Genomic DNA, 10,178 nt, shown 5'->3' with positions numbered 1-10,178 from the left:
ACAGGTAATCCAACAGAGTAAATAAAGAAACGCTCGGTAAGGCAGGTTAAACTGGCAATACTTCGCAAGTCAGTGAGCACATGGTGAGTCTTTAAATAGTGACAAACAGGAAGTAACAATAGAAGCAGCAGAGGGAGTGTGCAGGCAGTTCTAGGGTGAGGGCTCCCTCTGCTGGCTTGGCGTTACAACTACACAGTTTTATTACACATACATCTTCATTGTTGAGTAAGATCATGCTGTATATTGTTTAACACACTGTCCTGGGGTGCGTTTCCCAAAAGCATTACATTGCAACTATAGTCGCAAGTTCTGTCGTTACCAACATAGTTCAACCATTCTGTGTTTCCCGAAACCATAGTTCAAACGAACATTCGCAAACAGCATCACAAACTTACATGGTTGGAACTACAGCTCTTGACCTTAGAAGCATAGTTCCTTGTTAGTAAGACATATGGGCTTAATAAATTATGCTCTTGGGCACAATAAGCGAGCTAACATGCAGTACAATCTATATCTTTCACTCAATCTAAATATAAATGCATTTTAATCTATGTATTTTTAAGCTTCCTCTGCAAGCAACGTTTTTTGCATACTGTGGATACGCATAAATATCTACCCACGATGAGCCCACGGTGAATCAAACATCAAATAAAGCGAAATGACAGAACAAAAGATAGTAAATTAGTCACCCGGTGCCATGTTTAATATGGCTGCATTTTAGAGATTTCTAATAAGTTAAATAGCATAAATTATTACTCGGTGACGTCATTAACAGCGGTCCTACATTGTTGAACTAATGTGGTTCAAACGACAGAGATGCGAACGTGTTCGGGAAACAGTCGTGACTAGCTAGTTCGTTTCCACAACAATGCATCGTACTATGGAGGTTAATCAGCGAGTTACGTCGTTGTACGGGAAACGCACCCCAGATGTACAACTGTACAAGTGTTGCAACCTAAATCTTCATTTGAATTTGCAGTACCTTTCTCTTATGTAAAAATTTGCTCTCATCTGTGAGGACAAAGCAGTGACGACTTCCAACCTTCATTTGTCCTAGGTGCCGAAGTTTCTTAACTGCCCGTATACAGACCTTAGTAAAAAACATAAATGTTACGTGTCTGTTTCAGGTAGGCAATCCCAGAATGCACTGTGAACAAAACTTTTTAAACAATATGGTGGACAGAAAACATTTAGGTGAATGTTCTGTTCTTAGTCTAATTATAATTTATTCCATGGCAAAAGGTGGAGTCAGTGATTTTGATCATTGACATGATCTAGCAACATGCACACAGTATGTAAACAATCAAATAAGGGCAGTTACTGACATACAGGTTTTATTTGAAAAAGCATATTGCCATATTACTTTTGCTGTTTTCAGTTCAGTATATAAATAAAGTGCTATTATTTATCTTAAACTAGCAGTTGATATGAAATCTTATCATGACAAATTGCAAGGTAGTCTACTTTCTGCAAAGATAAGCCCAAAAATTGTATGGTAATCATAATTTGATTATTCCTTTATACCTTTCTTACTACTGCAGTCATTCGAGATAGCGTTCTGCTGCTTGAAGCCACACCATCCTCCATCAGGTCTGTCTGTCTCATTCTTAGACCTTGGGAAAACCTGAGGGAAAACAAAAAGAAATGGTAAAAAAAAATGTTTTGTTGATGTAAGTTTTCTAACTATATTATAAAAAGTATTTTGATAAAGTACTGACTGCGATGTCAAGTTAGTAATGCTGTAACTTTTGTTGCTGGTTTTGTGTGTGTGTGTGTGTGTGTGTGTGTGTGTGTGTGTGCGCTGGTGCGATCACTTCTACTGTATCCTAATACAGGAGAACTTAAACTACTCCCATCTATTGTCATAGAAATTAATAATGCATTACTGTAAAGGTCTGCTTTTATTTGTGTACACTCACAGTAAAAAACAAATGTCACCTTATACAGTGCGTCCACTCCTGTGGCCAATCAGGCGCGCTATAAAAGCCCCGGTCTCTCCCTATGCAAGCCACGGAGTATTGTTGTTGTTATTTTTCCATTGTTAGCGTTTCCTAGTTTCCTTGTTCCCAGTGTTTAGTTCCCTCGCCTGGCCCATCTTGTTTCGACTGCTCGCCGCCTGCCTATTGGACTCTCGTTCGTGTTTTCTGGTTTATTCTCCTCGCCAAGCCCCTTACGGATTACGTTCGCCACGGATCGACCCTCGCCTGTTTCACGGACTTCTATTGTGCATCGCCTTCGTTATACCTGCCTGCCATTGTTGTCTGACCCTGCCTGTTCGACCATGTATCTGTCTCGTCCGTTAAATAAAGGCTCGCATATGGATCCGCTCGCCTTTCGTCTCACTCACTCCGTTACAATACTGAAGGTTTTAGATATAACCTTTTAATTTAATATAATATGTAGTCTTTTTATATAGGTGGAAAAAAAGTAATTTGTACTACTGTATCTTAAAAATAAATGAAAAGAAACCTAGCATAGTGGATAATAATTTTACCTTTGAGATAACTTTTTTTTTTTTTTTTTTTTTTACATTAGATGACACTTTAAAAATACATTAATATTAATAAGAATTAAATCTTTATCATTCTGTAAAAGTTTATCCAGGAGGTTTCACCAAGTAGGGGGCTAACATACCCCAGTGAGGCCCATCTTACTGTAACACCAAGCCAGCAGAGGGAGCCCTCACCCTAGTACTGCCTGCATGCTCCCTCTGCTGCTTCTACTGTCACTTCCTGTTTGGGACTATAAAAGGACTGACCATGTGCTCAATACTTTGCGAACTATTGCCAGTTTAACCTGCCTTACTGAGCGTTTATCTTTACTCTGTTTGATTACCTGTTGCTATCTTGCTTTGTCTTTGGATTACTGAGTTTACGGATTACCCCTGTCGGATTGTTTGCTGGATTGGACTGACTTCATGATATTTGACCCACTGCCTGTGTTATCACTCTGCTGCTTGGATTACGTTTACGGTTTTGGACTGCTCTTCCGGTTATTGACCCTCTGCCTGCTTCGACGTGTGTGATTGCTGTTGTTTACAATAAACTTCTGCAATTGGATTCTACACCGCCTCAGCGTCCACGTTACACTTACCCCACTTTTCCCTCTTTTAATATTTGACATTTTGTGCTATAACAACTAAATAACCAAATATTTCTATTTATTTCTAGTATTAACATGTTGGCATCATAATCCTGCACATGCTAAAGTAATATCAAAATATGTTACAATTCACAAGCAAATTCACACTGTTCTTAAGGGAGGCCTCTTCGCCCATGTTACCCACATTGCTTTTTTACCCACATTTTCCCCATATATCCCAAAAAGTACAAGTCTGCATATGTATTCTAGCAATTTGAGGGGGGGGAAAGTAACTTACCAATGATATCCATCTCGATGTGGCTGTTTTTCAGGTTTCATTTTTTTTTTTTTTTTTTTTTTTTTTTTGCATTTGCACCGCATTCTCCGTTGCAAAAGACCCTTCTTCTGCATCCACAACACAATCTTTCGTCTGTGCGAAAGGGTATTAGGTTTTCGAAGTAAACGCAAAACTTCCTGCACTAATCTGGACATTTTAATTCATCCACAAACTATGGGCGCAAACTCCCTCCAAATCCATTCAAAAAGAATCGGCTCTCCGTTTCGGAATCATAAGACCACTCCAAAAGATGATGGTAATTATTTCTACTGGCATACATGACATGACATGACTTTTTTTTTTTCACACTATCAATAATTAATACTGGAAGTAAATACACTATGAACTTTGAATCTCGTTTTGTTTTAAGAATCGAGAAAATGAAACCTGAATCGACTCTTTGAAAGCATGATGGAATCGGAGCCGACTGGAATCGAACACTCGTAAACCCGAGAAGAATGACGCATGGGCGTCAAAATCTACGCGCACAGCAGTGGTGTATTTCGGGCTGGTAACCGTTCTACTCTATGAGAGTAATCTGGACATTCATCAAACATCGTGACTAATTAAGTGAGTTTCTTTGAACACAGTAGTATTGTAGATAAGCATCCTAATGACACAAGTAAATGTTAAAGGGGTCATCGGGTGCTAAGTTCACTTTTTCATGTTGTTTGAACAGTAATGTGTGTTGACAGTGTATGTACAAATCTACCCTATAATGATAAAAATCCATGCAGTGGTTTTTAATTAATCTGTAAAAATAATATCCCCTTTTTCAAATCAAGCCGTTCTCAGATGCCTGTCGGTGTGGCGTCACACCAACAGATGCTGCTCCCACAATAGTTGATTGACATGAGCGTTTTACCTTGAATGAGCCGTCACAGTCCGCCCTCTTTTGTTTTGATGCTGGAGCAGGGATGTAAGTTAGACAAGAATATCTCTGATTGAGCGATTGAGGTGTTGTGTTGCTGGATGTAATAATGAACATAGTGGTCGTCGTTTACTCCCGACATCTGAGCCGCTGAAGATGTAGTAGATTACCTTTGTTTGTGAAGGTAATGCACCTCCCGATCTACATATATCCGTCTACGTTTGCGCAAATCATTCATGATCCAGCTTCATTTACAGCAGAAGTGAGTATAAGCGTTTTTTTATGAATCTTTGCGATCGCCTTTCCTTATAATGTGGTAGTTAGGTAGTTTAGCGGCTAAATGCGGCTAATGTAAACAAGGCCGTCTTTCCACAGAGAGAAGAGAGGGGCGGGGTGAGCAGAGCTCATTTGCATTTAAAGGAGCAACCCCTTAAAAATGAGATGATTTTTGCAGAGCTGATTTTGACAAGGTAAAAAGGGTGTTGTTTTACAAAACCATTGAGAATTTTTAATCAAAGTATATTAGAGACTTATCATTAAGACCCTAAAGAATCATATCAACTTGTGGAAAATGGGCATCCGATGACCCCTTTAAATGTTAGCAATAACATATTTGTAGAGATTATATACTAGGCCTGTTCCACATATAAAGTAGGGTAATTCAGATAATCTTAGTAAAATAGCTTTCAAGTTTTTATCCATATACATTTAGGCGTGGATATGTAAGTTTTTAACATTTCGAATTGATTTTAGGACAGATATGAACCAAAGGCGGGAGCGCAAAGCTAACGTTGCTAAGGTTAATTCCCCTGACGACATTACGGGTGATGATTCAACATCAACGAAAAACGGTGAGCAGATTTGTAACTACCAATTAAGTATTCCATCCTTAAACCATGACTGTACAAGCAATAGCACATTGAATGCAGTTTAAGGTTACTATAATATCAAAAATGTTATAATTAATATGGTAGATTACTGGATTACCTGGATTTTTTATTATTATTTTTTTAGCAAACGGCCCTGACATGTCACTGGACATTAAGAAATCATGTTCATTTCAAATACTTATATCACTGACAACAATATTGTCATTTAAAAGTGAAAGTTGCAGCCCTCAACTGATGTTGATGTTGTCATGTTGTGTTTTGGTCTGAGGCGCCACCCTCCAGCTATCTACCAATCACGAAGTCAGCAGAGTTTCGTCATCCGGGTTGCCAGCTCTGCTCTAGTTACAGCTGCAGCTACGAACGTGTCGGATAAAACACGTATAAAGTTACGAAACCTAAAAGACCTCCTTATGAATTCGAAGTACGTTGCGACAAAGTCCGAAATAAAACAAGGATTTGTGTAGGAGATGCCTTTGACAGATGGAGACGGCTGAAAACGGAGAAGAATTTTAAGACAGATGCCAACGTTGCTAATTTTCTCCTGGACAGGTAAGATTCATCTATGTTTGGCTAACTTACTTGTACTTAATGTAAATAGACATTTCAAATATTCACGACAGTCGAACAAAGGTATATATGTTCGTGCAAAGTAACTTTACGTTAGCGCATATGGAGGAGGTGGGTCAACGAATTGAAAAGGTAAGGAATCCTGCAGCTTAGCTGGCAACCTCGAGTCAGGGGGGAGGAGGAGGGGATACGCCGTTCTACAGTATTTTGAAAGTGATTGCAGTACCAGTTTTGGCCACAATCCTACATACGGTTCCTTTAAGACACTTAAGTCTTAATATAGATGCTAAATGTATGCGACTGGCCCTTAATATCTGCTTTCTGGAACTGATGTTTGGCCAATCTAATTAAAGGGACAGAACTAACAGCTGTATGGTGTGTAACATTTTTGTCAATTTTCAGATCCACCTGCTCCAACTCATACACATGAGGTTGCAACACTTAAAATACAGCTTCAAGCTGAAAAAGAAAAAGGGGACCTGAGAGACGAAACTATTGGAATTCTTAAGAACGATAAACAGTTCCTTCAAGAGGAGCTGGTTAAGAAAGATAGCTTTATCAGGGAGCTGATAAAGAAAAATGAAGAAAGGAAACCAGGTATACTTATTCTTTTTAATAGTGATTACTAGACATTAACTATAAACTGCTCTATCGGCTCTTATCTGCTTAATAAATACATGAACACAAAACATTGGGTCTCATTCACTAAGCATACGTGCACAAAAATTTGTGCATGAAATGTTTGTATGAACGATTTTAAGAATATATCACGATTCAACAAAACTTACTGTAAATTTACGACAAAATATTGGAACAGCTGAAACCAAATGTACGCAAAAAAGCTTACTCTGTACAGCCTTATAATCATCTTAAAAAGTTATACTTAACACAACATTAAAGTTTTAATACTTTAATAATGCTTAATGAAGTATTAAAAAACATTTAATAATAATAAAAAATAAGTAAAATTAATAATAATTTAATAAAATAATAATACTTACTAATTAATTGTAATATACAATCCATATATAAAATTATATATTTGTCAAATAAAACATACTTATTTAATCTTAAATACATTTTATCATATACAGTGAAAGAGTAAGAAAAGCTGTGTTATGTTCAGCTGCAAGTTTTGTCAATAATGCGGGTTATGTACAGCTGTCTCATGAGAGGTCTGTAGTCTGGGTCCTGTGCGTACAAATACAAAAAATCCATGCAATTATTAGTGAATGAGACCCAGTGATTTGAGTTAAAATTACTTAGAGTTTGAACGGTCGTTGGCTATTAACAGGGAAAAAGAATATACATCTAATATAAATCTAATGTGACAAGTAACCTGTATTATATTATGTAGGTTGAAAAGCATCAAAGAAATCTCCACGGATTGCCGTCTCAAGTTCAGAGGAGGTAATTGATTCTGATGAGTCTTCAAGCCTTTCAGACTCCTCCCTTGAAGAGGTCAAGATGAAGAAGAGAAAACATAAGCAGAAAAAAATAGCACTACCTGCAGCAGATGCTACTGAACACAACCGTGTACGCAGTAAGTTACATTGTGGATTTTGTGGAAATTGCCGCTTTGAAAATATAATTCTATTCTATCTGACATTTTTGTCAAAATTGAGTTATTCACATATTCTTATTCTGTAACAATGTATTTACATTATATAATGTTTTTTTTTAAAGTTGTGTACATTTTGGGACTTTTTATTTAAAAAATAAAAAGGTTCTATCCACAAAGGTCTGTGGAATGCAAAAACTTTATAACTCAATATCTCAAAACTCAGAATGCAGAGAGAACCGTATAATTAAAATAATAGATAAAAGGTGGCAAAAGGACTGTTGAAGATAAAACTTATGCCTAAAAAGAAAGGTTTTGTGATAAAGATGAACCAATATTGTAGAGAATTTGAGAATTGTATGAAAATGCGGTTAGCATAACAACATATATGAATAACAATATTTCTCTTTATTCAGTGAGGAACACCAGAGGCATCATTCACAGATACCTTGACACTCTAGAAGCCTTCAAGAAGGGGAAATCCATGAAAGCTGCATTTGATGCTACTGGAGTGGACAGAAACACAATGGCAAGAACTGCAATTGTTGCAGAGCTGCACCTTGCCGCACCTGATGTTTTGAAGTCCATGGGCCAGTGGAATGATAAAACAGAGACACTGAGCACATTTATTGGTAGATGTTGTTCTGCACTGACCACAGAAATTAAAGAAAAAATTACTCAAATGAAAGCAGACGGAGAGCTATTGCCTATTGCTTGATCTGTTTGTTTGTTTTGTTTATTTTGTGACCCCAGAAGGTTAAACTGTTCTGTTGTGTAGAAATAGACCGATTTTGATACCTATCTTAAATTTCCTTTAATTTTCTCTTAATTCGGTGGTTTCTTTAGGAGATGTAAACAGGGCTGTCTGAGTTATGTAATCTTTGTTTAGTTTCACTTGCCGTTCCAACAAACAACATGGTTTCACTCATGTCTTTTGCTTTGCTAAGCATTTTGTGATTTTGCATATTCTTATAACACAAATCAGAGAGACAGAAAAACAGTTTTACAGTTTCACTGCTTAGCCTTTAGGTATGCTGTTACCTTGTTTCTATTTGAGTGTTTCCTGTTATGTTAATGCAAAGTTTACTGTGACCTACGTAGAGTAAGCTCACTGGAAAGCCTTAACATGTTAAACAATGCAGTATTGTTTTGCTGATTTTACATAATGGAGCACATTTTATTTGATAAGTACTGCAATTTAAATATTCACAGCAAATAAAAAATAAAGTTCAAAGCAAATGTGTCATAACCCATTCATGATATCTTATGAATTTTTATAAGTATACCTAATTTTTGTCACTTTACTTAAAGCAGACAAAGACCACTCATAAGATGTATGATACTGTGCAGATCAAACAATGTCAAGAAAGTAAAACATGAAACTATAGGACATATAACCCATTATAGCTTAAGTAGATAAGATGTTCACTGTGTGTTATAAATATCACACTCTTAATAGTTACAAGCACAAATAGGTAAGTATTATAGTGCATTGTAACTCTTGCTATGATTATTTATAAGATGATATAACATATTATAATGTTGTTTATAAGGCATTATGCATGCATTATAATGCCCTTATAATGCATTATAAATACAGGCTTCATAGAAAGTGTTACCAAAAATGCTCAGCCCATATAATGGACTAAACTGTAGCAGGCGACCACCTCATGGAGGAGAATCAGGCGCAGTGCTAAACTGTAAAGCCAATCACTTCCTTAGAAAGGAGAGGACTGGTGCACAACACTGTGTATTTTAAAAACAATCCCAATATATTAAAAATGAAACAAAATTCTTCAGCACACCAACTTCGGTCCACCATATTTACACTCATACCCACAAATACATAAGCATGATTACAGCCACTAATCAATAATACCATCATTATCCACCAAAGTATACACAGAATACACAATGTAGAGTGAAAATATAAAAATACAATACCTTGGATTAATATAATTGATATTGCTAGCCGGTAGAAGCCGACCACTTCGTAGAAGGAAAGGCACAACAATACACGCGTCTCACTAACAGTGTCCGAGATGTTCTGAGGAGCAGCGACGGACACAGAAGGCTAGTGTTGCAGCTCGCGCCCCTCCTCCACCTGCGGGCAGTTCTAGGAGACGGTGCGGGCCGAGGGGGGGCAGACAGGACCTGAGAGAAGTGATCCAGACGAGACAACGATCTCGTATGGATCAGAGTAAAACCTAAAATCTTTTACTCCCTGTTCTCGGTCCTTCTACTCCCTCGCTAATTCCCCTGCGATTACCATCAGCTCCTGACCGAGGTCAGGAGGGAGCTGCCTGCACGCTCCCTGGACCCATGATGTTTTGGTTGGTTTCTGTGTTTCATGGAAACCACCATTGCTGTTGGTCTGGACTTGAACAGGTTCTGTTCAAGCGTGTGCTAAGCAAGGTTATTTTCGTAAACGAAAACTTAAACTAAGACGAAAATGATAATATTAATGATAATATAATTTTTTAATGGAACACTAGCAATCAAACCAATATACTAGAGCTGACTGATCATTAAAAGATCGAGATTCAAACACCCACGCAATCTCATTTCTAAATGACAAAGATTACTCATGTCTGTTAAACTTTTAAAAAGGTCTTACTGAACGTTCAAATCTGCCGCTGACAGAGAGAGAGCAGTCGTCATGTTTAGGTAAGAAACAGCTTCACAAACAGTCTTTTCAAATACCCAGTCATTCATATTATCACAGAAATACTGGTATTAAAGGTCACAGTTTGGATATAAACATTGATGTCTATGGCAGAGATCAAAATAAAGCACGTCATCATTTGAAAGTAATTAGCCCTTCAAATAACGTTTGTGTCGATTGCATTGTTTAGCCACTAGGTGGAAACA

The 10,178-nt window shown here is 37.3% G+C and overlaps 1 long non-coding RNA gene across 1 annotated transcript; it reads right to left on the bottom strand.

The window, feature by feature from the left end:
• Positions 1 to 986: 986 nt before the first annotated feature.
• Positions 987 to 9,359, bottom strand: LOC127158249 (uncharacterized). Its single transcript, XR_007826103.1, has 3 exons — positions 9,252 to 9,359; positions 1,525 to 1,624; positions 987 to 1,090 (listed from the first exon to the last, which is right to left on the bottom strand). It is a non-coding gene; the product is annotated as an uncharacterized LOC127158249 (long non-coding RNA).
• Between the last annotated feature and the right edge of the window lie 819 nt (positions 9,360 to 10,178).

Source organism: Labeo rohita, unplaced genomic scaffold, assembly GCF_022985175.1.
Source record: "Labeo rohita strain BAU-BD-2019 unplaced genomic scaffold, IGBB_LRoh.1.0 scaffold_1419, whole genome shotgun sequence".
NCBI classification, from domain to species: domain Eukaryota; kingdom Metazoa; phylum Chordata; class Actinopteri; order Cypriniformes; family Cyprinidae; genus Labeo; species Labeo rohita.
The sequence above is the reverse complement of the archived record's forward strand: the minus strand, read 5'-3'. Positions and strand labels throughout refer to the sequence as shown.